The following is a 26,337-nucleotide window of genomic DNA, read 5'->3' as shown; positions in this document are numbered from 1 at the left end:
TTAATGAAGCACAGGCACCGCAAAAGGAGAATGGTCTGAAGTATATAGGGCAAAGCTACTCTGGAGGCCCATTGCATCATTGAGGCCTTTTCCTGAGTGAGAAGTGTAAGTCTGTTATATTAAGCCATTGAGATTTTGAAGTTGCTGTGACTTCAAATTGATTAATATAGATGGATTAATTCCATGCAAGAATTCAAGGATTGGCAGATGAATGCACAGAATGGAGGATTGGATTGTTGATTTAAAGCTTAGTTTTAGGAGTGAATGTTGGAAGGAAGGAGGGATATAAAGAGGGTGAATGAAATTTTTTACACAATAATTAAGCTGTTGATTTAAGAATTAATGGATAAAAGAATACATGGTTAGATATTTAGAAAGAAGACTGGAAAAATGGATGCAAGAATCTTACTTTGTGGAATTTAAGGTATAATAATGGATGAATGAATGCACAGTTGGGTGAATGTAAGACTGGATGAAAACCAGAATATATATGAGTGGTGGCGGGATACAAGAATCAAGAATGAATGTTTTGAAAGTCACAGTGGAAGTAAGTATGGATGAATGGTTTGATGGACTCAATATTCAATGAAGGTGGAGATAGATACCTAGATGTTAGAATTCCAGTAGATTGCAGAATGGAATGTTGGATGCATGATACAATATAAATATATGTTTAGACTGATAGCTGCAAACATGGCTGGCTAGAATAATGGGTGAATTAGGGATCAATGCATAGATAAATTGATTGCATGAATAATAGCATTGTTGATGGTTTTGGGGTGGCTTCGTAGATGGATTGATGCATAGACGGATTTTAGGAAGGATAGTACAGGAATTTCACCATTGGAAAAGTCATACAGTAATAAAGGCACATGTAAAGGTGAGTGAGAAGATGGCCAGACTGTTGAGGATATGGACTAATTTGTTGTTACTTATAAAATAAGAAAAGTTTAGTAATTGAATGCTCAAAATTTTCTGATAATAGAACGAAAACCAAAACCAACTGTAGGGAGTTCACAAAAGTGGCTTTCTTTCTCTAATAATTTTTAAAAATATTTTAATAATTTGGGGATTTTAGAAGGTTGATCAAAGAGCCAGCTTGACCTTGTATTTCATGTTGGTCATGTACGTGTCACAATTTCCCCATATTTTCCACAGTTTTAACTGAGATGTTACCAGTGTCAGAAGTGAGACCTTTTAGATGCTTCGCTACCTGACATTACTATATCAATCCAAATGCTTGTACTTGTTTATCTTTTCTGTGGACTTTATCTTCAAAAATGCTGGTAAGCATCAGTAGTACTGGTGTACTATTTTTTCACTAGTTTGATGTGGAATCCAATTTTATTTGTAATATTTTAAAATCCAGAACTGTATATGAATTCCATAAAATATAATATTGTCAAATTGTGGAATGATTGCCATAGAAACGAGAAGATATAGGAAGACTTAAATTTTTGATTCAGTGTTGATACATAGATTTATAGATTTTGGTGTACTACCCTCTACTCTCATAGAATGTGATGTTATCTAGACAGATTTTAATCTCCGTACGTGGTAAATTTTAAATTTATTTAAATAGTATTTTGGAATAAACACTTTATACTTCTCTGTGCTCTGAATATATTGTTGCTTTCCTTTCTTGTTTTATTTACCTGCATTAACGGTGGATGGATAGAGGGACACAAGGAAGGAAGTCAGGTAATTGGGGTGAAAATGTGAAAGGGGCATGAAAAGGCACCAGGACCCAAGCCATTAGGGAGTAGAATGTTGTTTGTTCGTTTGTTTATATTCAGCTGTACAAAACAACATAGTGATTAGACATTTGTATATCTCAAAGTGATTTCCCCCAATTAGCCTAGTACCTACCTGGCACTATACATAGTTATTAGAATATTATTGACTGTATTCCCTATGCTGTACTTTATGTCCCCGTGACTATATTTTTTTTTTTTGCATAAATATTTATTTTCATCGCAACCTCTGACTACCCACCGCATGCCCCAGCGGGGTTGGGTTCGGAAACTCGGCGACCATGGTCTAGCCCTCGCACTGGCCACTCACCTTACCCGTCCACTGCGCCAGTGGCATCTCCGGATGAAACCTATTTTTTAAATTATAGTTGACATTCAATGTTATATTCGTTTCAGGTGTTTAGTGTAGTGAGTTGACATGATGTCACTTGTGGAATCTAAAGAAAAAAATAACACAAAATCATAGAGAATATTTTGAAAGTTGCCAGATGGGAGGGGTTCTTGGTGAAAAAGGTGAAGGAATTAAGTGCAAATCGGCAGTTACAAGGTAATCATGGGGACGTAAAGTGCAGTCTCGGGAATACAGTCAGTAATGTAAAACTATAGTATCAGATGGGTACTAGACTTGTCAGGGCATCACTTCACAAAGGAAGTAGAATTTGCTGCAAGTAATACAGGTCTTCATGACAGCAGGAGGTTAAATTTTATTTCCAGATGCATGATTTAGGGTATTGCTAATGACAGTGGGTGGACAGGAGTTGACTATTCCAAGATTAGAGTGGAGGAAGTAAGTTCTGAACCTCCTTTCATTTGATGACCGAATGAAGATTGTTCAAATTTTTTCAAGCATGCCCTTTCTGTTTCTTTCACAAGCATCTCCCATAAACAAGGACCAAAGAGATTTTGACTGCAGGTAAGAGCTTTGAGGCCTATATTCTGATTTTGAGAGACCTTCATTGGCTGTGTTGATGGATTCGAGTCTTGTCTGAATTATTTGACACTATATTTACATTTCATCAAATCTATTATGTGGCCTGTGATGATTTTGAGGTCATAGTTTAACCCAGGATTTTAGAGTTATCTTTTGTTAGTAAATAACACTTAATAAGTTCATAAATTGCAGTGCAAGGGGTTTTCTTCAAGTCAGGACCATTAGAAGTAGCACACGAAGCATCCAGGAAAGCAGGGAGAATAGATGCGTGGATATTGTCATAACGGGTTTTGGTGTTGGGAGAGATTTCCATGAAATCCTGGAATTTTCAGAGCTCATGAGTATTTCCTAGTACCATTGATGTTTCTGGTTTTTAACCCTGAACTGGTATATAAATTAGCAATGAGAAGTTACAGGAAATGGTGGTTCAAAGAATGCATGTGTGGTTGAGTGGCAGAAAATGGGGAACAGAAGGTGGGTACTTGAATCACTGTGAAGGGGGGCCCAGGAAGGAAAGTCATGGTTTTGTCTCTTTGGTGCAGTAAGCGTGCCTCGTTTTGGAGATACTTAGCATCAGGATTGTGTGACCTGTTTCCATGAGTAGCAGTAAAGCGCCTGACTTGGAGATGATAAGCATGTTAGGAGGCATGGCTGTCTAATAAACCTGAGGTGTTTCATCTGCAATGTCTCCCTCTACTCTCCCAGGTGGTCAACATGTGGACAACAGGATCATAGATACCTTCTGCAGTGGTTCCATCCACAGCGTCACCCGCATGCTGTCATTATCCCGCCCTTTGGGAAGCTTATTGCGTCTGTCTTTCTCAAAGGGCACAATTTTTAAACACGTGTCCTCAGGAATAGAAGTGACCTGCTTTGTGGCAAGTAATTGCCGGGAATGTTAAGTATTCCTCGGTGCTCTGAATATATTGTGCTTTCCTCCATTGTTTTGTTTACCTCATTGCATTTTAATCCATGTTTTACTTGACAAATGGGAGTGAGATGTGTGTGTGGTAAATGTGCCATGGACACACTGGTCATGCCCCAAATTATAGCCAGGCTTTCTCTTAAGCTAAGAGTCTCCCATGGGCCATTTTGATACCAGTTGTAAGATAATTTGTTTCTCATTTGAATCATGAGCCCACAGTTGTTAGGTCCTAAACTAGATCTTCTTACGCATTTGTATTACCTGCAGTAGACCATCGGTAGTTTCCTTTTTACTAAACCTAGTAGGTTTCATTCTAGAATACGATCTGATCTGACTCTGACTGTACTTGACCTCTTCTCCAATGGCATCGGAGGACTCGGAAAGCCATCTTAACTCTGGGTGAGTAAGGGAGAGCCAGGCCCTCGAACTGACATTTTGAGCCATGGTGATGCTATCTTGGAGAACACATGGTTCCATCATTTTCTTGGTATCTCTGGAATTTTCTTCTTTGGGGATGGAGTAAAAAATTCAAGACACCGAAGAGATTTCCCTGTTATGTGTGGGCTTAATATAGATGGCTGTTTATTGGCAGTTTTTCATGGGCTGCTTCTGGAACATAAGCTGTACTGTAATCAAGGAACTTGAACTGCGTTGCCCAACCTGTCACAATGCACTGGCTTGACACTTAATGCATTGAAACAGGGTCACAAGAATGAATGGGTTATTAAGCAATTTGCAGGAAACTGGTCATCTACCCTCCATCTTCCATTCCTATTTATAATTCCTGGGCATGACAAGTGTTAAACATTTATATCATAATCTATCTTTTCTGAGCTTGTGTAAGTTTATATGGACTTCTTTTGACAAATATGCCATCATTATGGTACATGTTGTTTTGCAACTTTATGTTTGAATATATTGTGGACTATTTCCAAACCAATAAATAGAGCTTACTTACAGACTTGTCATTGGATGTAAAGTACATATCATAATGGGTTTATCCATTTCTCTGTTTGGGAAATGCAAGTTAACTGTTTTCACTGCTGCATATAATGTTGTAATGCTCAATTATATAACTATATTAATGCACTTGGGCTCCTAATTCTATAAGATAGATTTCTAGAGGTGGCATTGGTGGACCATCAGTTCTGCATACTCTTGATTTCAGTAGATATTGTTAAATTACCCTTGAAATGTTTTGTAGCTCAGCACACAGCTGTTGTGTGATGGCAGTGATACTTTTCATTAAAACTTACACATGGTGGATGTTATCAATCCTTTTAAGTTTTTAGCCAATCTAATAGGTGAAAATACTGTTTTTAACTTATGTTGAACTTAAACAGTAAATGGCCATGGATTAAAAAGTCCAAATACATATAGATCATTTATTTAAAAAAAAACAATAGATCACCTTTCCTCCAATCACAAGAGTCATCCTGGTTGTAAGAGGTAGGTACCATTGACCTTTTCTAAATGTAGTACTTCTTGGAGGTTCATAAATTGCCTTAGTATACCTTATACCAGTGTTTATTTTTTTTTTGATGTTTCATTTTGGAAATAGATTTAGAGTTTCAAGAATCATACAGAGCACCCCCATATACTTACTCTTCACCCAGATTTTTTTCTGCAGTGTTGTGTTCTCTTTCTCTTAAGTATGTTCCCTCCCTTCCTCTTTCATCCACAATCCCCTCTGTCTCCCCCACCTTACTTGTTCTTTATGCAGTATTTGTAAGTTGCAGATACTATGTATTTAGCCCCAAATTCTTCAGCATTAACTTTCTGAGAGTCTATACTAGATTATATTAGCATTGGTATAGTTTTGTGAATCATGAAATTCATCAAGAGTACAAATATATATTAGTGTTCACTCCATAATCAGATCTCACTAGTTGTTCTCAGAATGTTCTTTACAGCAATTCCTCTTTCTTAGGACTCAGAGAAGTTTCCTGTCTGGAATTCAAGTGTCATGTTTCTTTAGTCTCATTTAATCTGCACAGTTTCTCATTCATTCTTTGTCTTCCACAACATTGGTATTCTTTTTTTTTAAAAGATTTTTTTTTTTTAATTAGGGAAGGGGAACAAGACTTTATCGGGGAACAGTGTGTACTTCCGGGACTTTTTCCAAGTCAAGTTGTTGACCTTTCAGTCTTAGTTGTAGAGGGTGCAGCTCAGCTCCAGGTCCAGTTGCCATTGCTAGTTGCAGGGGACGCAGCCCACCATCCCTTCCGGGAGTCGAACTGGCAACCATGTGGTTGAGAGCCCCGCGCTCCAACCAACTGAGCCATCTGGCCACCCAGGAGCTGAGTGGCAGCTCACTGGCTTCATTCTAGTTGTGGAGGGTGCAGCTCGCTGGCCCATGTGGGATTCAAATCGAACCGGCGACCTCGGCATTAGGAGCTTGGCACTCCAGCCACTTGAGCCATCAGGCCAGCTGGACATTGATATTCTTGGAAAGATGGCTAATAGTTATTTTTAATTAAAGTTTATTGGGTGACAATGATTAGTAAAGTTACATAGGTTTGAGGTGTAGAATTCTGTGTTACATCATCTATATGTCACGTGTGCTCACCACCCAGAGTCAGTTCTCCCTCTATCACTATATATTTGATCCCTTTACCCTCATCTACCATAAGATGTCTGAAACTTTGAATTTTCTGATGTTTCCTCGTGAACAGGAATAGGTTTTGTGTTTAGTGCATTTGGGGAAGGTGTACTTCATAACTGATGTGTGTGTACCTCAGTGATTCACGTCAGGTGGCAAATGATGTCACTTTGTCCTATTGGTGACATTAACTTTGATCACTTGGTTCAATTGGTGTCCACTAGGTTTCGCCCCTTTAAAGTGAATGTTTCTTTGTAATTAATAAATATTCTGTAGGGAGATCATTTGAAACTATGCACTATCCTATTTGCCATCAAACTTTTATACCATAGTTTTAATAGTCACAGGTGAATGTTAGCAGAATCCATGGTGACTTTGCTAAATCTGTTATTTGCTATGTCTGTTAGTTGGTGTCCTGCTCTAAGGAGGGATGTATGTATCCTGGCTTGTGCTAAATGTTCAACAAAGTATTTTTTTAACAGAGAATACCGAGTGAAACTGAGATGGCGATCCACGGGACAAAGCAGCGAGAGGGTTATGTTATCTAAAGTTCTTATCTAAACTGGGGAGCAGATGAGAGTGGCACATGGTTCAATTTACGAGGTGGGTGATGAAGTACATTCACGTGACAGGGAGAAGAGCATGTTTGGGGACTAACCGCCATCTTCACTAGCAGGGTGTCAACAGTTTTCTTGGACTGACTGAGGCAGTGCAGTGGGGCTCAGGTTCAGAGTCACTCTAGATCAATATTCGATGTGGATGGTAAATCTCCAGTAGTCCTCCCCATTTTTCTTGGTCATCCCTTTGTTTTCATAACCCTGTAGAGTGTCAGAGATCCGTGGTGAAGGAATGCGATTGGAGGGCCTATCTAAGGATGAGCACTCAGCTTTCTGTGTGTACGTATGTGTCACCTTTCACTGTCCGTCCAACCCTCTGAGGTCATGTCTGTGTAGATGACACTGACGGCCGCACTGGGTGTGTTGGCTAAAACCCATACATTCCTAAATTCTGTGTTCTCTGTAACCAGGGAGCTGGAAGCAGTTTACTAGTCATAATCCCGAATTCCATGCTACTGAAGTACGGTTTCCATAATAGATAAATTCTAAGTTTTGAAAAGTGACTTGGTTGAATTAATGAAATGCATCTTGAATATGATGTTTCAAAATCTGTCTCTGTGTTGCTGAGGTGCAGGCCACCTGATAGGAATTGAAATGCCATATCAGTATGTAAGTTGGGAACCAATGTGGTGTGTTTACAGAGGCACGGACGTGACCTAAGGCTTTGGCTGAAATGGTAATCTGATTGTCCCCTGCCCACTGTATCTGACTTTGCAGTTAGTCTTTAGTGACAGGCCTATTGCAGAGGCTCAGTAGATATTGTCATTAAATGCATAAAGAGAAAACGGAAGTGAGGCCAGAATTACTGATTGTAAACAAAGTATCAAGTGAATGAATGTGCAAATAAATGGGCAAACAAATGAGCAGTGAAGAAACTTGTCATCTAAAGAGGAAACAATTGAAGAAGTCAGTCAGGGATCAAGGGAAGACAATTCCCGTTTTACTATAAATATTGTTGCTTTCACATATGTGATACAGGTATTTTGGAACTTTTGAAATCTTTCTGGCTAAAATACATCTTCTCTCCCATGAGGCCAAATATACTATTGTTTTGGTGTTGGTGTTATTAATATCATCTTAATAACATCATAAATTCAGTCTCAATCCAGCAAACCCTTCAAGTTTCCATGATATGAAGGGAATTAAAGTAAAAACAAATAGGAAATCGCAACAGAAAAGCACATTACTATTTAGTTATTCTCAGGGATGGTAATAGAAACTGTGCTGCCAACCCCTTTTACAGGATGAAATTGTAGAATAGTCCCAAAGAAAATGCACCCTCTCTAATTTCTCATCAAAATGGAAAGCCACGTGCCTCACCCTGGAGAGGCGGGCAAGGGGCCAGCATGGATCAGTCTTTTTCATGATGAAAGACACGTTCAAGTAGCCGCTGTGAACTTGAAATGAGGATGACGAGGAGAGTAAAGGCATATGAGCACCGAACACGGTGACTTCCCATTAAAGAGGCCCCGTCATGACGAATCTGTCCGATGAGAATGGGGCCATTTCTAGCAGGAGGAGCGTGAGCTTGACCGAGAAGTTTAAGGAGAAGACTGATTGTAGCCTCTTCTTTCTCCCTATATATCTCTCTAGTTTCGCTACTCTGATGAATCACTCGCACAAAATTCCAGACCTTTCTGGTAATTGGTTTAACTAGAACAGGACATTAAGTTAATCCCAAGGCAAAGCTGTACAACTCGTTAAAAATACTCTGAATGCATTTATCGCACAGTTTGAAATATTCTCTGCTACACTGTTCGAGCTAGTTCCTCTAGGAGCATGTAACAACTATGTTATCTTTAATTTTTCTACAAGATAATTAACTTCTAGACTTGGTATTTTGTTTAGCATCAAGAATTATAGACCCTTACAGATGTTTTGCTTCACAGATTCTCATTCAGCAAGGTACAGTGTTCTCAGTGCTTTGGGCAAAAATCATTGCCCCGCTCAATGGCTGTATTTTTTTCTTAAGATTTTTTTTTTATTATTATTGGGGAAGGGGAACAGAACTTTATTGGGGAACAGTGTGTACTTCCAGGTCATTTTCCAAGTCAAGTTGTTGTTCTTTTCAATCTTAGTTGTGGAGGGTACAGCTCAGCTCCAGGTGCAGTTGCCGTTGCTAGTTGCAGGGGGTGCAGCCCACCATCCCTGTGGGAGTCAAGAAATGGAACCAGCAACCTTGTAGTTGAGAGCCCACTGGCCCAAGTGGGAATTGAATCAGCAGCCTTCGGCATTATGAGCACAGAGCTCCAACCGCCTGAGCCACCGGGTCAGCCCCTCAATTACCGTATTTTATTTGTAACATGTCAACTGCTTTGGTTTGCAAAATTTCCAAATTTTGATTTCTACAGTACTTAAGTTTTCTATCGTTTCACATATTCAAATAACAGGATAAATATCACTGTGGCTAACACACTGATGAGTTAGAAAAATGGAGGTAAGAAGGCACGTTCCATGGTTATTTCAGTAGTTATATGAAAAGTGTCATACTCAGTTGGTTGACATGGGAGTGTTGAGAAGGACTTGGATTTAGGACGTATTTTGAAAGTATTGTCAGTCCTACTTGATAAAGTATTGGATGGTACTGCGTGAGACGAGACTATGATTCGATAGGATAATATGATCAAGGCCTCAGCAACTAGATGAATGGTGACACCATTTACCAGGCTGGGCAAGGTTGGGCTTCTCAAAATGCATGAGAAGAAAGAGATGTTTTACCAGTTTTATATCCATATTAAACACACAGGTTAAGATGTTGGTTATTAAGATGGAAATAGGACTGTGGGACTCGGGGACGACTGGGGACCGAGATCCTACTTTGGATTGATCAGCAAAGACCCGTACCAGTGGCCTGGGAAAGGATGAGGTCTAGAGATGGAGCGCGTGTGGAAGAAGGGATATATTCACCTGAAGCCTTCCTAGGATGCTCCAGCACTTAGCTAGGAGGAGGATCGTTACAGGAGGCTATCAGAAGTGTCCACGGTCTTTGAGGGAAAACCAATAGATTAGGAGTTTTTCACAGCATTGCAGGGACAATGAAGTTTGGAAGGAAAGAAAAAGAATATCACTGATGTTAAGTTTAGGTGTTGCATGGAGGGGGGGAGCGCAGGTAGTACTTGAACAGGCAAGGCCAAATCGGAGGACCCCTCTGAGTCTACGCTGTGCCCTGTGGTGACGTCCCCAGTGTCAGCCCGGCACAGACACGTGCTGTTTTGTGAATTGCTTGTATGAATAATAAAATGAGGATGCATGTTGGGTTTACAATTTGAGAACCTGTCAGCAGCATTCCATGTTATACACACATAGAATAGAACTCATTGTCTTCATTACATCTCCTCATTCTTCTAATAATCTCTGTGCAGCTTTTTCCTTCAAGCTCCCACTTGCTTTGTGCGTATCTGCTCCTGCATCCATGGGCCACGGTAGAATTTCTCACTCAGGCATGATTGCTCAGTAGTTGCAGATGCCTTGGCTTTCGTGAAATGTTCAGCAAAGACTGTTGAAGGAAGGGCTGCGGCCAGGGCCACCTCAGAGAAACAGTAACAATGTAATCGTGAACAAGTGAAAGAGGAGTGAAGAAATGATGGTGCTAGGAATCACGAGAGTGAAGCGAGATGGAATGTGCAGAAGGTAGAGTTTGGAGGGGAAGCGCTATGGGGACCAGGCCAAGGGGTGCTGAACCTACATGTAGAAATGAGTTCTAGAGGAAAGTAATGTCCATAGCATCACTGGAACACAATCTTTCCCACTTATGTCTGGAATAGTCCCAGAGAGAGAGTGATTGATTGATTGATTGATTGATTGATTGATTGATTTTTACAGGAGAAAAAAATTTTATTTACATACATTCATACGGGAGCCTCCAAAAAATATGACATTCTAGAGATTCCTTTCTTGTACATTGTCATTGCCTAACTCATGCTTTAGAAACGAGTCTGGAAGTTTTCTGTCCAGCCTGTCTAAATGGTCACCACGTAATGTATCACATGCTTTATGTCCCTAAGTTTTCAGTTGCCAACTTTTATTTTTGTGTCTGTTTACCAGACCAGGAATAAAGAGCTCCTTTGACAGGGATAGTTTCCTATTCATAGGTAACATTCCATTACCTGACAGAGCCTAGCATGCAGCTGGTACATACATTTAATAACTGCATTGATGAAACTGCTTCTTTAGTGTGTAAATGAGTGAGGTTCAGATGAATGGGCCAGTCACTTAAGGGGCGAGGAAAATGAATGCTCATAGAGACCCAGCCTGAGGCAGCTCTTAAAGGATCTTTCCTGGGAGTGTCAGGGCCATGACCAGGGAAATATAGATTCTATAGACTCTGCTGAGGTGGAATGCAAATACAGAATATGGGATTGTAGCATTCTCTGCTGGGTTAGGCTTCATGGAGGAACATTCCTGGCTGAGGTATACATCCCTGTTGCTAGTTGTCGAGTTGCAGAATGGAACCTTTATCTTATTTCCTGCCTTCATGGCATGTACCAGTGGTACTCTTTGGTCTCCTATATTCTCTTAAACAACAGCAATGCAGAGACGAAGCTTTAGGGGTGGTAGATGTTTTCCTCTGGATCAAATCAGCATGTTTTATAGCTCTTTTATGTGCATTCTAGCCCTAGAAAATTATTTATTTCCTTTGTATTATGCACGCCTCTATTTTTATTTAGTTTTTCTTTTCAAAGAAGGAGAATCCTTTTATATAGAAAAAGCCAGTCTGATCATGTGTTTGGAAGGAGAAACAATAACACCTGAACTGGAGGGGAAGGATGAAGGGTGAGCACCACATTTGCCTGGTGAATCCATGACCCCATCTCCTATCCTGGGTAAAAGCGTCCCCAAAATAATGGATAAGCAAGCTGCATGTTGCACCTTTAGCCATCGTCAGCCTTTCAAATATCTGGTTTACACGAAAAGACAGAGGAAAGGCCAGAATAAAAACAAAAGGAAATAAACCCCCCTCAAGAGAAACAAAAAACTCACACTTTTTTACTGTTCAAGGCATGAGGTCAAAGGCTTATAGTACAGCGTCCCCTTTAAACAGTTACCCACATAGACATAATAGAAATGCCCACTCCCGGGCTTTGTAACATGCTGGGCCCTGGGGACGCTGCCATCGTGGAGGCCACCCTGCTGGGGTGGAGAAGCAGTGAACAGCAGAGTGGTTGGGATGGCCCACAAAGTCACTGCCCACATATGTGCTGGCGGGCCGCACGACAGCGGGGCTAGGGGACAGACACGCAGTCCTCTGTTCTCAAAGTTCCCTTGAAAGAGAGGAGCTGTTCTTGAGAGACTGTGGACTGATCCATAATAAGGCTTCATTGTAGGTGACGGTCACTTGCAAATGGCTGTCAATCATGAGAAGGAACAATATCATACAATCTATATGTGTGACTTTAGCGAGACCGGTCTCATCATAACACTGTACTTATAGTGCTGTCTTTGAACTTTCTAACTTAAAGATTCTTCCTTTGTGTATCTGTATGCCATCCTACCATGGATGCGAAGGATGACTGGTGTTCCCCAAAAGTATGGAAGTTCTACCCATCTCTGTGACCCAGCTCAGCGGTTTAGCGTTCTATTCAAGGAGCCTGCTGACTAATGGGGGTTGGGGGAGTTCGTGTTTCAAAGAATCACCAGGAGAGGCAGCAGAGAAGGGGGGATTTGTAGGTGAGCCTCTCACATATTCCCTTTAGGTTCAGAAAGTCTAGAACTAGAGTAAGGAGACTCACTTGCATGGAGATTGGGAAGAGGTAAAAAAAAATGCCATCAGCAGGGAGCTGACCAAGTTGTCAGAGAGTGTTGGCTTGTAGAAGGACGTTTAAACTTGAGGTGAATAGGAGATGGGTCCCCTCTTCTTGCTTTCTGTCTGGCTTTTAATCTGTTATCCTGAGTAAGTTTAAGATTTCTTCTGACTTTATTACCTTCAGAAAAATACGGCTGTTGGTTCAATTTGGAGTAGGGATAGATTCAACCACAGCCCTGTTCAATTGTCTGACTCATGGTTATTGTCGTTCAGGATACTGTATCTTAGTGGAGAAAGCACTGGTGTGGAGTGAGCGTCTGAACGGGTCCATGCTGAAATGGTCAGCTTGGGATGCGGCCATGTACGGTGGCCCAGAAGTGTCCCGGGACTGGTCCCTGCCTTAATGGGAAGAACTATATGCAATGCATCCTGTTTGCTTCGTCTCCCCACATCAAACTCTTAAATGTCGTGCTTATATGCTTATCAGCAATACACTTACCAGTTTTTGTTCATTTTGTATTTTGTGTTCTGTCTCCTTTTCCCAAAATATATGTAATGAGCTCTGACTTGACAGGGATCTTATTTTCTATTGCCTTATTTTATGCTGTAATGTGAGCAAGTAAGAATCTCTCTAACGTTTGTTAACGTTGTGAAGGAATGAGTGAGAGAGGTCATCAGTAATGAGAGAATAGACAGCAACAAAGGAATGATAGTGTTTTTCAGATAGACGAGTGATGCCATCTGAGTAATTTAGGAATCTCATGTTTGACAATGTTGAAAGAGAAGAAAATAAAATTGAGTGACTTTCCCCCCGAGACACAGACATCTAGATATTAACTCTTGAGAATAAAGTGTTTTGTTTAAAAGGAAGCAATAGATAAAAACCATAAAAATGCCTGAATTTGGGAAATTAGATAAGGATTACTCTGGAGCTTCCCTCCTACGTCTGTTCCATGTGAATGATACATAATTTTCACTTTGCCGTGGCTTCCACTTTGCTACCCTTTTGAATTTGTGTAGGGAAGGGAGAAGGCCACCACTAATAACAGTTGGGGCCTGTCTTCAGATTTACTGGGATTGAAGGGAAATGAGCTTTAGTGGACTAAGAAACACTGTCTCCGTTGCCCATGGAGATATAAGGGTATAGTTGTGCCAGTTGACACTGCTTTTGTTTGATACTGCTTAAGAAATCTGTATCCTTAACGTTTTTCCCTAGCTTTCTTGATGTATAATTGACACATCAAATTGTAGAATAATTTTATAAAGTTGTAAGCTATATAAATAGTATTTAAAGTCCATGTGATGTATATATGTAGTTTAAAAGCATTCCCCCATCAAGTTAATTAAAACACCCATCATCTCACTTATTGACTGTTTTGTTTTGTGTTTTGGTGAGAACATTTTTCTCTTAATTGTAAGTTCCAGTTATACATACAGTTTAACCAACTGTGGTCACCATCGTCTATGTTAGATCCTCAGACCTTATTTATCTTAGAACTGAATACCATCCTTTCCCTGTTTCCCCCACCCTCAACCACTGTTATACTCATTTTCTATGAGTTTGACTTTTTTTGGTATGGTTTCATATATAGGTGATACCAGGCTGTATTTGATTTCTCCTTCTATCTGGCTTATTTCACTTAGCATAATGTCCTCCAGTTTCATCTTAACACAAATGATACAATTTCCTTCTTTTTAAGGGTTAATGATATTCATGTTGTGTGTGCGCCATACTTAACTTTTTTCATTTATCTGTTGATGGACACTTAGTTTTTTCCTATACCTTGTCTATTGTGAATAAAATTGCTATGAACATGGGAGTGCAGATATCTCTCTGAGATATTTTTTTTCCTTTGCATATATGCCCAGAAATGATCACTGCATGCTATGGTAGTTTCATTTTAATTTCTTGAGGAAACTTTATATTCTTTAACATAGTGGTTGTACCAATTTATATTCCCACCAATTGTGTACAAAGGTTCCTTTTTCTCTATATTCCCACCAGCATTTGCTGTCTCTTGTCTTTTTGATAATATACATCCTAATAGGTATGACATGATACCTCATCATGCTTTTGCTTTGAATTTCCCTCATGATTAATGATGTTGAGCATCTTTTTAAGCACCTGTTGGCCATTTGTATGACCTCTTTGGAAAAGTGTCTACTTAGGTCCTTGTCCATTTTTAAATTGAATTATATTTTTTCCTATTAAGCTGAGTTCCTTGTGTATTTTGGATATTAACCCCTTATCAGATATGTGGTTTGCAAAAATTTTCTCCCATTCTTTTTATTTTATTGATGTTTTCCTTTTCTGAGCAGAAGCTTTTTAGTTTTATGTAGTCTCAGTTATTTATTTTTACTTCTGGTGCCAAATCCAAAATGTCACTGTCAAGATCAATGTCAGGGAGTTTACTGCCTATGTTTTCTTCTATGTGTTTTATGGTATCAGGTCTTACATTCAAGTCTTTAATCCATTTTGAGTTGTTTTTTGTGTATGGTGTAAGATGGGGGTCTACTTTCATTCTTTTACATGTGACTTTCCAGTGTTTCCAACACCATTTATTGAAGACACTGTCCTTTCTCCATGTACTCTTGGCTCATTGGTTTAAAATTAATTGACCATGGGCTTATTTCTGGTCTCTCCATGCTGTTCCAGTGATTTATGTATCTGCTTTTGTACTCATACCACACTGTTTTATTTACTATAGCTTTATAATATAGTTTGAAATCAGGACTTGTAATACATCTGGCTTTGTTCTTTTTCTCAAGATTGCTTTGCTATCCAGGGTCTTTTGAGCTCTCATACAAATTTTGGGATTGTTTTTGATATTTATGTGAAAAATGCCATGGGAATTTTGATAAAGATTGCATTGAAATGTAGATCACTTTGGGTAGTATGGATATTTTAACAATATTAATTCTTCCAATACATAAAAACAGAATTATTTGTATTCTTTTCCATTTCTTTCATCAATGTCTTATAGTTTTCAGTGTACAGATCCTTCATCTCTGGTTAAATTTATTTCTAGGTGTTTTATTCCCTTTGATTCCATTGTAAATGGTACTGTTTTCTTAATTTCTATTTCTGCTACTTTGTAGTTGGCGTATAGAAACAGAACTGATTTGTGAATATTGATTTTGTGTTTCAGAACTTTACTGAAATTGTCTGTTCTAAAAATGTTTTGATAGAGTCTTTGAAGTTTTCTATTACAATCATGCACCACATAATGACGTTTTAGTCAATGACGGACTGCACACGAGTACATGATGGTGGTTCCCTAAGATTATAATGGAACTGAAAAAGTCCTATCACCCAGTGATGTCATAGCCATCATATTGTTATAGGGTAACACATTACTCGTGTTTGTGGTGATGCTTGTATAAATAAGCCTATTGTGCTGCAGTCATATAAAAGTATAGCACATACAATTACAGCAGTTGGCTGTCCCCTGTAGGTTTTCAGCTTTTCACTACTAAGTGTGACGTTGGCTATGGGCCTGTCTTATATGGCCTTTATTATGCTGAGATACCTTCCTCTATACCCACTTTGCTGAGAGTTTTTATCATAAATAGATGTTGATTTTTTTCATGTGCTTCGTCTGCATCTATTCAAATAATTACATGATTTTTATTCTTCCATTTTGTTAATGTAGTGTGTCACATTGATTGATTTGTGGATGCAAAAGCATCTATGAAAATCCCTGGAATAAATTTCACTCCATAATGTTGTATGATCCTTTGAATACATTGTTGCATTTTGTTTGCTAAGATGTTATTGAGGATTTTTGCACCTATGTTCATCAGGGATATTGACCTATAGTTCTTTTGTATTGTACTTGTCTGGTTTTTGAATCAGGATAATGCTGTCCTCATAACATGAGTTTGGAAGTGTTCCATTGTCTTCTTTTTTTGGAAGAGTTTGAAAAGGATAGGTATTAGTTCTTCTTTAACTGTTCGGTAGAATTTACCAGTGAAGCCATCTATGCTAGACTTTTTTTTGTTGGGCACTTTTTTTGTTGATTCAGTCTCCTTTATACTAATTGATCTGTTCAGATTTTCTATTTCTTCATGATTCAGTCTCGGTACATTGTATGTTTCTAAGAATTTATCCATTTCTTCTTGGCTGTCGAATTTGTTGGCATAGAATTGTTCATAGTATAGTCATGTATCTCATAACAGTGTTTCAATTAACAACGAACCACATGTGCACGAGTGGTCCCATAGGATTATAGTGGAGCTGAATAATTCCCATTTCCTTATGTCCTAGTAGCTGTCCTAAGATTGTTGCATGACATGTGACTGTTTTGTGCCAGTTTCAGTCTATGGGTAGTAATGCTATCAGTTGGAAATGCCTGGTAAGTTCCTCACAGACGTGTCCCCTTTCTAAACCAGTGTTATGACTGGACTGACCCTTGTGATTCTTATTAGAGTGCAGGATACCCGTTAGAAACTTTGAAGAAAAAAGGGGTTTATTACTTTCAGGTCCTGGAGCATAGAAGCTACCCCAGGGGGTACACAGTGACTCTTAGATAAAGGTCATGGGCCTGGGGTTGTGCTTTTACTGGGGTCGAGGCTGGGGGCATAGGCTTTTGCAGGCTCACTCTTTAGTGGTGTATTTAAAACATAAGAGTGAGACTTTTTTTTTTTAATTGGGGAAGGGGTACACTTCGGGGTACCCCTTCGGGATATTAGGGGTACACTAATTCGGGAACAGTGTGTATTTCCGGGACGTTTTTCCAAGTCAAGTTGTTGTCCTTTCAGTCTTAGTTGTGGAGGGCACAACTCAGCTCCAGGTCCAGTTGCCGTTGCTAGTTGCAGGGGGCACAGCCCACCATCCCCTGTGGGAGTTGAACTGGCAACCTTCTGGTTGAGAGCCCGCGCTCCAACCAACTGAGCCATCCGGGAGGCAGCTCAGCTCAAGGTGCCGTGTTCAATTTTAGTTGCAGGGGGCAGAGCCCACCATCCCTTGCGGGACTCGAAGAATTGAACCGGCAACCTTGTGGTTGAGAGCCCACTGGCCCATGTGGGAATAGAACCTGCACCCTTCGGAGTTAGGAGCATGGAGCTCTAACCGCCTGAGCCACCGGGCCGGCCCAAGAGTGAGACTTTAAAACACAGGAAGAGAAAAAAAAGAAGTGGCCCAAATGGTCAGTTACCAAAATCAAGTGTGATCGAAAACAAAGGAGCCTCAGCAAGGGGAAGTGGCCTGGCTCTTTATCTCATCCTGTGGCTGGCACTGAGCTTATTCCAGTTAGCCTCTGTTGAAGTGGATGCCCCTTTGAAATGGGTGCCTCAGCAGCAAAATGTTAAGTCAGGCACTTGGGTTACAAAAAGCAAAACCAGCTGTTGGCTTGCACTACAGTTGTTCACGTGTTTGTGGTGATGCTGGTATACATATACCACCTGTGCTACCCGTCCTGTAAGAGTGTTTAGCACGTACATACCACTGAGCTGTGTGTAAGTGCACAGTGGTGTTCACTCAATGACGTGTCACCCAAGGACACACTTCTCAGAACATGTCCTCCTTGTCATGAAGCGGCATATGGCAATGGTCTCTTATGATATTTTGTGTTTCTTTGGTACCAGTTGTCATGTCTCCTCTTTGATCTGTAGTTTTAGTTGAGTCTTACCTCTTTTTTTCTTGGTAAGTCTAAAGGTTATTCTATTTTGGTTATCTTTTTAAAAACATAGCTCTTAGTTTCATTGATCTTTTCTATTGTCTTTTTGGTCTCTATTTCTGCTCTGATCTTTGTTATTTTATTTTTTCTGTTAACATTGGGCTTAGTTTTTTTTTAATTAAAGTTTATTGGGGTGACAATGGTGAGTAAAGTTACATTGGTTTCATGTGTACAATTTTGTAATACATCACAAATTGTGGTTTGTTTTTGTTTTTTGTAGTTGCTTGAGATACAAAGTTAGTTTAAGATCATTTTTTTTCCTTCATGTAGGTGTTTATCATAATAAACTTCTTACTTAGAACTACTTTTGCTACATACCATACATTTTGCTTTTTATACCTGCATTTTTGTTTGTCTTAAGATGTTTTTTGTCTTTTAATTCCTTTTACTCATTGGTTGTTTAGGAGCATGTTGTTTAATATTTATATATTTGTAAATTTATTAGTTTTCTTGTAATTGATTTCCAGTTTTATATCATTGTGGTCAGAAAAGATGCTTGATATGATTTCAATCTTAAATATATTAAGACATTTTGTGGCCCTCTGCTGCTGTTATATCATGTTTCCTCTTTCTCTCTCTCTGTTTCTCTTCCATCTGAAATAATGTGTAGTTTAAGTCCTGTGTTTTCTTACTAGTATTCTGTCCGGGTGATCTGTTGTTGAAGTGTTAAATGTGGATACTAAAGTCCCGTGCTATTATTGTATTGCTATGTATTGCACCCTTTAGGTATTTAATATTTTCTTTATATATTTAGGTGCCACTAAGATGTATAAGTACTTACAATTGTCATATCTTCTTGATGAATTGACCCTTTTATCATTATATAATGACCTTCTTTTTCTCACCTTACAGTCTTTGGCCTAAAGCTCATTTTGTCTGATATAAGTATAGACATCCCTGATTTATTTTGCTTTTCATTTGCATGAAATATATTTTCTATCCCTTCACTTTTATTCCATGTGTGTCCTTAAAGTTTAGGTGAGTCTGTTTTAGACAATATATTGTTGGGTGTTGTTTAGTTATCCATTCAGCCACCATGTCTTTTGATTGGAAATATTAGTCCATTTACATTTAATGTAATTATTCCTAGGTTTGGACTTACTATAGCTATTTGTTAATTTTTGTCTCGTTGTTTTGTAATTCCTTTGTTCCTTTCCTCCTCTCTTTCTCTATTCTTTTGTGATTTGATTTTTGTAGTAGTAGTAGTAGTAGTAGTAGTAGTAATATGCTTTAATTCCTTTCTATTTATTTATTTATTTATTTATTTATTTATTTATACATTTTGATGTATATGGTGTAGGCTGCTGCTTTTGGTTAACCTGAGGCTTACATAAAATAGATTTTATGTATAACAATCTATTTAAGCCAATAATAACTGCATACCAATGTTCCCTCACCCCAACGTATTATGTTTTGATTTCATGATTTGCCTGTTTACATTGTTTTTCCATTAACAAATCATTGTAGTTATAGTTATTTTTAAAAATTTAAACCTTCATTCTGGGGTTATAAGTGGTTTCCCCACCCCCAATACATTAGAATATTCTGAATTTAACTATATATTTACATTTACCAGTGGGTTTTATATTTTCCTTTTAATAATTGCATTCTTTTGTTTCTGATTGAAGAACAACCTTTTACATTTCTTTTAAGGCTGGTCTTTCAGATTTTGTTTCCCCAGAAAACTCTTTAGCTCTTTTAATTCTGAAGAACCCCTTTGCTGGGTAGTGTTTTTCATTGGCAGTCTTTTCCTTCAGCACTTTGAATATGTTATCCTATTTCTTTCTCTCCTGCAAGGTTTCTGTTGAAAATTTGCTGCTGGTTTTAAGGGGATTCCTTTGTATGTAACAAGTTGCTTTCTCTTGCTGCTTTTAAGATTATCTCCAAGTCTTTAACTTTTGACAATTTAATTATAATATGTCTTGGTGTGGGTCTCGTTGGATTCTTCTGCTTTGGGATTTTTCTTGTTTGGTATTCTTTGGGATTCCCGCGTGTGGACATCGCTTTCTTTTCCCACGTTAGAGAAACTTTCAGCTATTATTCAATTAAATAAGCTTCCCGCTCCTTTATCTAGGGAAATACTGGTAACTGAGTTTTATTATTTTGGAATGGGCTGGAGGGAGAAGGAATGAAAGGTGTCTGCCTCCTTCCCTGGTCTCTGGAAAAAATTACAGCCAGACCTAGGTACCTGCTAAATTAGAAAGAAGACTGGCCTTCAGGCAGCAGCTTTTAAAGTTTGCAGATAAATCTCTTTCAGAAAAAGACTGTGAGAAGTTGGGCAATTTTGCCTGTTCCCTCTTTGCAGACCCCCAGGGTGATAGCCTTGGTGAGTGCTTGCATGCCTGTTAAGAATTGCTTTTTTGTTGCTATACTATTCTAAGTCTCATTGACATAAGCTTCATTAGCTTGTAGAGCTAGGGGTTTTGTGAATCCATCTCTGTGGTAGGAGTCTTAAAAATTGGGGTGCTAGATGGGGGGAAGCCCTTTGTTCCTCAGGGAGAAGCTAGAAGTTGGGTTCCCCCTGATCCTATGGTGCTGTGCTGGGGTGGTGTTTATGGTAAGAGTGTGTCTCCATCTGTTTATTTTTTTACCTGTTTTGGTGTAATTTTTAAAATATATATACCTGTTTTCTCATTTGTCCAATGTGTGGGAGTCATTCAGCTAGTTTCTGGATCTCATTCAGAGGGAATTCCTCCACGTATACTGTGTGTTCGTGGGTAGACGGGAGTTCAGGAGCTTCCTATGTCACAATCTTGGTTGACTCCCAGTTCCTAAAGTTTTGAATTTTTCTTCTCAGTTGAAATTTTTGCCTTGGCTCTAATATCTATTTTTCCAAATTTGAAGTATTTTCTTCAATAATATTTTATTATTATTCTGAGTTTTCCTAGCCTTGGGTGAGAGGTCACATTTTTAATGACAGTAAAAATGTTTCTCTCTGTGAAATCTCCTCCTGAGGTCTGGAACTATTATTCTAGGGTTGCATTTCAATCCTGTGCTGGCTAAACTCTTTCAATAAGCATTGCTTAACTTTAAAGCAAACTAAATTAAGAACATATAATTGTGGAAAGTTAGAGAAACTTTCATTACCTATGCAAATTTAATCAGTTACACAAAAGTATAAATCCTTCACTGATTTTTTTTTAAAGATACTTTAGTTTCGAAGCTTAAATAAAAATACAATTTCAAAAAACGATACTTTCTTGCATGAATTTCTAATTTGCGTTATTTTATATTCTATATCAGTTGAATGATTTTAAACCTTTTTAGACTTATTTTTTGGCCTAGTCTATGGTTGGTCTTGGTAAGTGTATCATAGACACTTGAAAAAAGTATATTTATTCTAAAGTTGTTGGTGAAAGTGTTGTATCAATCCCCATTAGGTTATTGTGTTGTTCTTGGGATGGTTAATATTGATCTTAACCTCTATTGTGTCTTGTTCCTTAAATTAAGGAAAGAGTAGAGTGAAAAATCACATATGATTGTGGATTTGTCTGTTACTCCCTTTATTTCTGTCAGTTTCATTTCATGTAATTTGAAAATCTGTAATTAGTCACATGAACATTAATGATGGCTACATCTTCCTTGTAAATGGACCCTCTTCTATTATGAAATGTATAATATAAGAGTGTATTACCAGAGATAATACACTATTTTGAAGCTTACTTTATGGTGAAGAACCGTTGTTTTTCAGTCTAGTTGTATAGGACACAGCTCCCTGGCCTGTGCTGGTATTATGAGCCTTGCGCTCCCCCCAGCTGAGACAGTCTGTCACCAGTTGTCGGTTCGGCCGCTTATGGAAGCTCTCACTGGCTGCCGGCCACTCACGATGGCCACCGGCCACTCACGATGGCCACCGGCCACTCATGATGGCTGCCGGCCACTAATGCTGGCCACCGGCCATTCACGCTCATGGCACCACACGGTAGCCCACAGCAGCCCACGGCAGCTCACACCGACCTCCGGCTGCTCACAATGGCTGCTGGCCCCTCACACTGGCCAATGGCCACTCATGCTCATGGAACCACACGGTAGCCCACGGCAGCACATAGCAGCCCACGGCAGCTCACACCGAGCTCCAGCTACACACGGCAGCCCAGCTCCAGGGAGAGCCGTTGTTCACAATCAAAGTTGTAGAGGGTTCAGCTCACTGGCCCATCAAACCCGCGACCTTGGCATTAGGAGCACAGCACTCCAACCACCTGAACCACCAGGTCGGCCCAAAGAACTTTCTTTAGTACCAGGACTACTAGTGGTAATTTTTCTCAGCCCTCTTTATTAAGGGGTATTTTTATTAATATAGAATTATGGTATACCTTTAAAGAGAATATCCCACAGTTGGCTTGTCTTTGTTGGATATAACCATTTCCTTCTAACTTGTATAGAGAATAGTTGAGATGGAAGTGTTGGCTAGCTAAGAAGGGTGTGACAGATGCTTTAACAAAAGATAGTTATGGAGAACTCTTAGCTAGAAGGTTTGTTTCATGTCTTGCTCTCTGTGCCGCTTTCACAGTTTTGATAACATGAGCTCCTTTGACAGGGAATCAGTTTTGTTTATAGTCTTGTCTCACCCAGAAAGTCCTACAGAACATAATCATTCCATATTTTTAAGTGGCTAGTTTTGCTTTCATGGTTTTACAATAAAATAATAAGTTAGAGAATGAATGGATGACTGTTAAAGAGAAAAGGCAATGTAAAAAGATAGGGGTAAATTAATGTTAGAAACATCATTTTGTTTAATTGATAATGCTTCCATAGTCAAAGCATAGAAATATGGAATATTTTGTGACTTGTGCTGTGTTGTAAATGTGTGATGTGAGTTTTCTTAACACAGAATTGATCCAGCTTTTGAAATACCGTGATTTTATTGAAGATAAGTGGGACATACTCGTAGTCACCTCGCAACCTCTGAATTTGGGGAAGATAGAATTAGTCCTCTAGTTGTATCTGTTTGATTTTAATGGCATAGTTTTTCACCTTGGCATGACTCTTACATGTCAACTCCCATGACAATCATGCAGGAAAGGGGAACTGTGACAGTTTTTGTAATGTACACCATCACCAAAACATAGTACTTTTCTTCTTTGACCTTGTGAGAAATTTAGAAACAGTATTCCAATGGACATGTAAGGTAAATAAGTTTCTGTGGGAACAGAAGTGCTCAGTTTTGAGAAATTCTTTGATTGGTGGTGTGATGTCTTATGTTAATGATTCTAAAAGTTGGCCCAATTGTACTTTTATCTATCAATTTATTTTTCATAATCTATCTGTATATCTCTACCTATTAACTATCTGTCTATCTAATTATCTATCTGGCACCCATTTTATTATCTATTTGTCTGCCTATCTATCTCCTATCTATCCATCCATCCATCCATCCATCCATCCTGCCCTTAGGTAGAAGAGGCAGAAGGTGACAGTAATGCAGACTCCATGGAGTTACCTCCCATGTGAAAGAACAGTGGTGAACACTCTGCTATCAGAGTGTGCAAGCAGCCAGATACAGTGTGTAATTCAATGAGTGTGGCTGTGTTTCAATAAAACTTTATTTACAATAGAAGTCTGTGAGCTTTAGTTTACCAATCCCTGAACTAGAGCATTGGTTAAACCAGGACCTGAAAAGTATCAGATTAACTCAGCCACATGGTAAAAATATTTGGGAATTATTTCCCCACATTATTTTCATGAAAATTATTTTAGCTCTTTTGCTAAATCTCATTTGTAAGAAAATAACATAGTAGCCTAAACAATGTGAAACCAGAACTGTATAAGGGATTGGAGTGCTATGAACCCCCTTCCACTTATTACTCACAAATTATCCTTGAAACTTGAACATATTGCTCCCACATTCTATCTATAAAGTGCCCAAGGAATTAGTGCCCACAATCTTGCCTTCCTTTTTTTTCCTTCAGCAAAGTTGGAATCAAAATGTATCTTTCAGCTTCCTTGATGGTAGCCAACCTCCTTTGGCAATGACTCCAGTCCATTTTGACGTCATCTGAAAAGTTGTAATTGTTTCAACATCTCATAATAAGATTAGTATATTCCAAAGCTACTATTTAACCTAGTTTTTAAAAATGTGAAAGAGTAAACAATATATGAACATGGCCTACGGATACAATCTTCAATCCAGTTGAACTGGATTTTCCAAGCTGGCGTTCACTTGTCCATGTCATCTGTAGTGGAGGGTGTAGAGGAGAGAAAGAGAACCTACAACCTGCTAATTTCAGATTAAATTTGGGCTACTTCTTATTTTACAGTCACTTTTAAAAATGTATATGTATGTTTACTTGAAACTTATGTGACCAATTTAGTGTTAATATTCTGTGAAAGTCCAACTCAAATCAATTAGAAATTCTGAGACAAGCATCCCGTACAACAGTGGGAAAGCACATACATAAAGAAACCCGAAAAGAAAAGTATTATGAAATGCCAAGACCATAGAAAATTATGCCCGACTGCATCAATCTTTATGATGAAATAATTAAATATATATGGAATAATGATAAGTTATGAATCTGTAATGAAATAATTAAATGTGTGTGTGTCTATGTGTACACACACACAATGAAACAAATTGCTTGTCCTTTTTTCACCTATCAGATTAATGGGTACATTTGTTAATAAAATGTGGAGACTTTGGGACTCCTGGCATGTTACAATCTTTCCAAAAGACAGTGGAAAATATGTATTCGATGGAAATTAGCACAATTTGACTTAACAATTTTATTTTTAGAAATTTACCTATGGGATGTAATAGGTGGTGTTCTAAGATGATATAAACTCAAGGGTACTCATTGCAGTCTTAGTTATTATTGTAAAATTGTAAGTAACCTGTTCATCAAGTCACAATGATTGGGAAAATAGTGATGGTACATTTATCCAATTGCATCATGTTCAGTTAAATGTGGTCATGTGTGTTCAAATTAATTGATATGAAAATCCAGGGTTTTCAAAAGTTCATTTTCTCACCAGTTATGAGTACTAACTGTTTGAGGCATTGATTTTGTATTTCACTCATGTAAAATGATATATGTATGTGCTTGTTTCGATATGGTCAATAAACTAATTTTATAGGAAGAATATTCAAAGAATGCTGGTAGTGAGTTCTGGTCATTATTTTAGCATTTCATTTGTGTGCGTGTGTGTGTGTTGTATATAGTTTCAAACATGTATTACAATTTTATATATGAGTTCTTAGTATATGTACTATATGCTAAGATAAATACTATTTCATAGATTATCTCCTTTAACTCTTATAATAACCATGCAGAGTAGGATGTTAATTTGCTGAGTTTGAGGCTGAGTGCAATTCATCCCACTGTTGACAACTTAAGCAAAAATCACAACTCTATAGTCCCGCAGCCTTTAGAAGGCAGTGATTAAAAATACTTATACTTTGCTAAATCTTTTGAGCAAGACCATGTTTGGGGGAAGAATGTGCATTTCTGAGGCATATCCATTCTCGCTTTGTCCTTAGAGTGGGAGCCATGAAAATTCTCAAGTGCAAATCTTCAGGCTAAAAAGTATAAGTATTTAGACATAACTTACACAGATGAAACCGATGAACAGGGCATTGGTTTGTGGAAAATCCCATGGTCTAAACCTACAAAGAATGACCTCTAGAAATATGTGATGCCACAGCCTAGGAGATGGGGCATTGTTCCTCAGTAGAAGCCATTTCATATAACACAGAGATGACATGGGGACACATACCAAAGTCCAAGAGATATGGCCCAAAAGAGGGATATCATATCACTAGATTGACGAAACCAACTTTGGAATAGACCTAATGACAGGCGAAATCAAGACAAATGCTACAGATTGCAGGGAAAGGCCAATGAGGATCTCAGAGTGAAGAAGCAGTCCCCATCTGATACACATTTAAACGTTAGAATCTTATGTCTAACGTATTCTTAACACTGACTGCTTCAGTGAAGTACCAAATGTGCTGTTACTGTTCTAACTTTTCCTTTTTATCTCTGGTATTTTGAGGGGAATTGGACTATCTGACATACCGCCCTGGGGTCTGGAATGTTGAGGACACTGAAGGAAGAAGATAACCACAGAAGGAGAAAGCACACCCACTG

At 38.6% G+C, this 26,337-nt stretch overlaps 1 long non-coding RNA gene across 1 annotated transcript in view; it reads left to right on the top strand.

Moving 5' to 3' along the window:
- Positions 1-26,337, top strand: part of LOC109459061 (uncharacterized) — a 160,489-nt gene that overhangs the window by 20,397 nt on the left and 113,755 nt on the right. Inside the window, exons 6-8 of the long non-coding RNA XR_012491308.1 lie at positions 1,159-1,286; positions 2,628-2,667; positions 3,391-26,337. This is a non-coding gene — a long non-coding RNA (uncharacterized LOC109459061). The remainder of the gene's footprint in view (positions 1-1,158; positions 1,287-2,627; positions 2,668-3,390) is intronic.

This window comes from Rhinolophus sinicus, linkage group LG13 (assembly GCF_036562045.2).
Source record: "Rhinolophus sinicus isolate RSC01 linkage group LG13, ASM3656204v1, whole genome shotgun sequence".
Classification (NCBI taxonomy): domain Eukaryota; kingdom Metazoa; phylum Chordata; class Mammalia; order Chiroptera; family Rhinolophidae; genus Rhinolophus; species Rhinolophus sinicus.
This window is presented reverse-complemented; position numbering and strand designations above follow the sequence as displayed.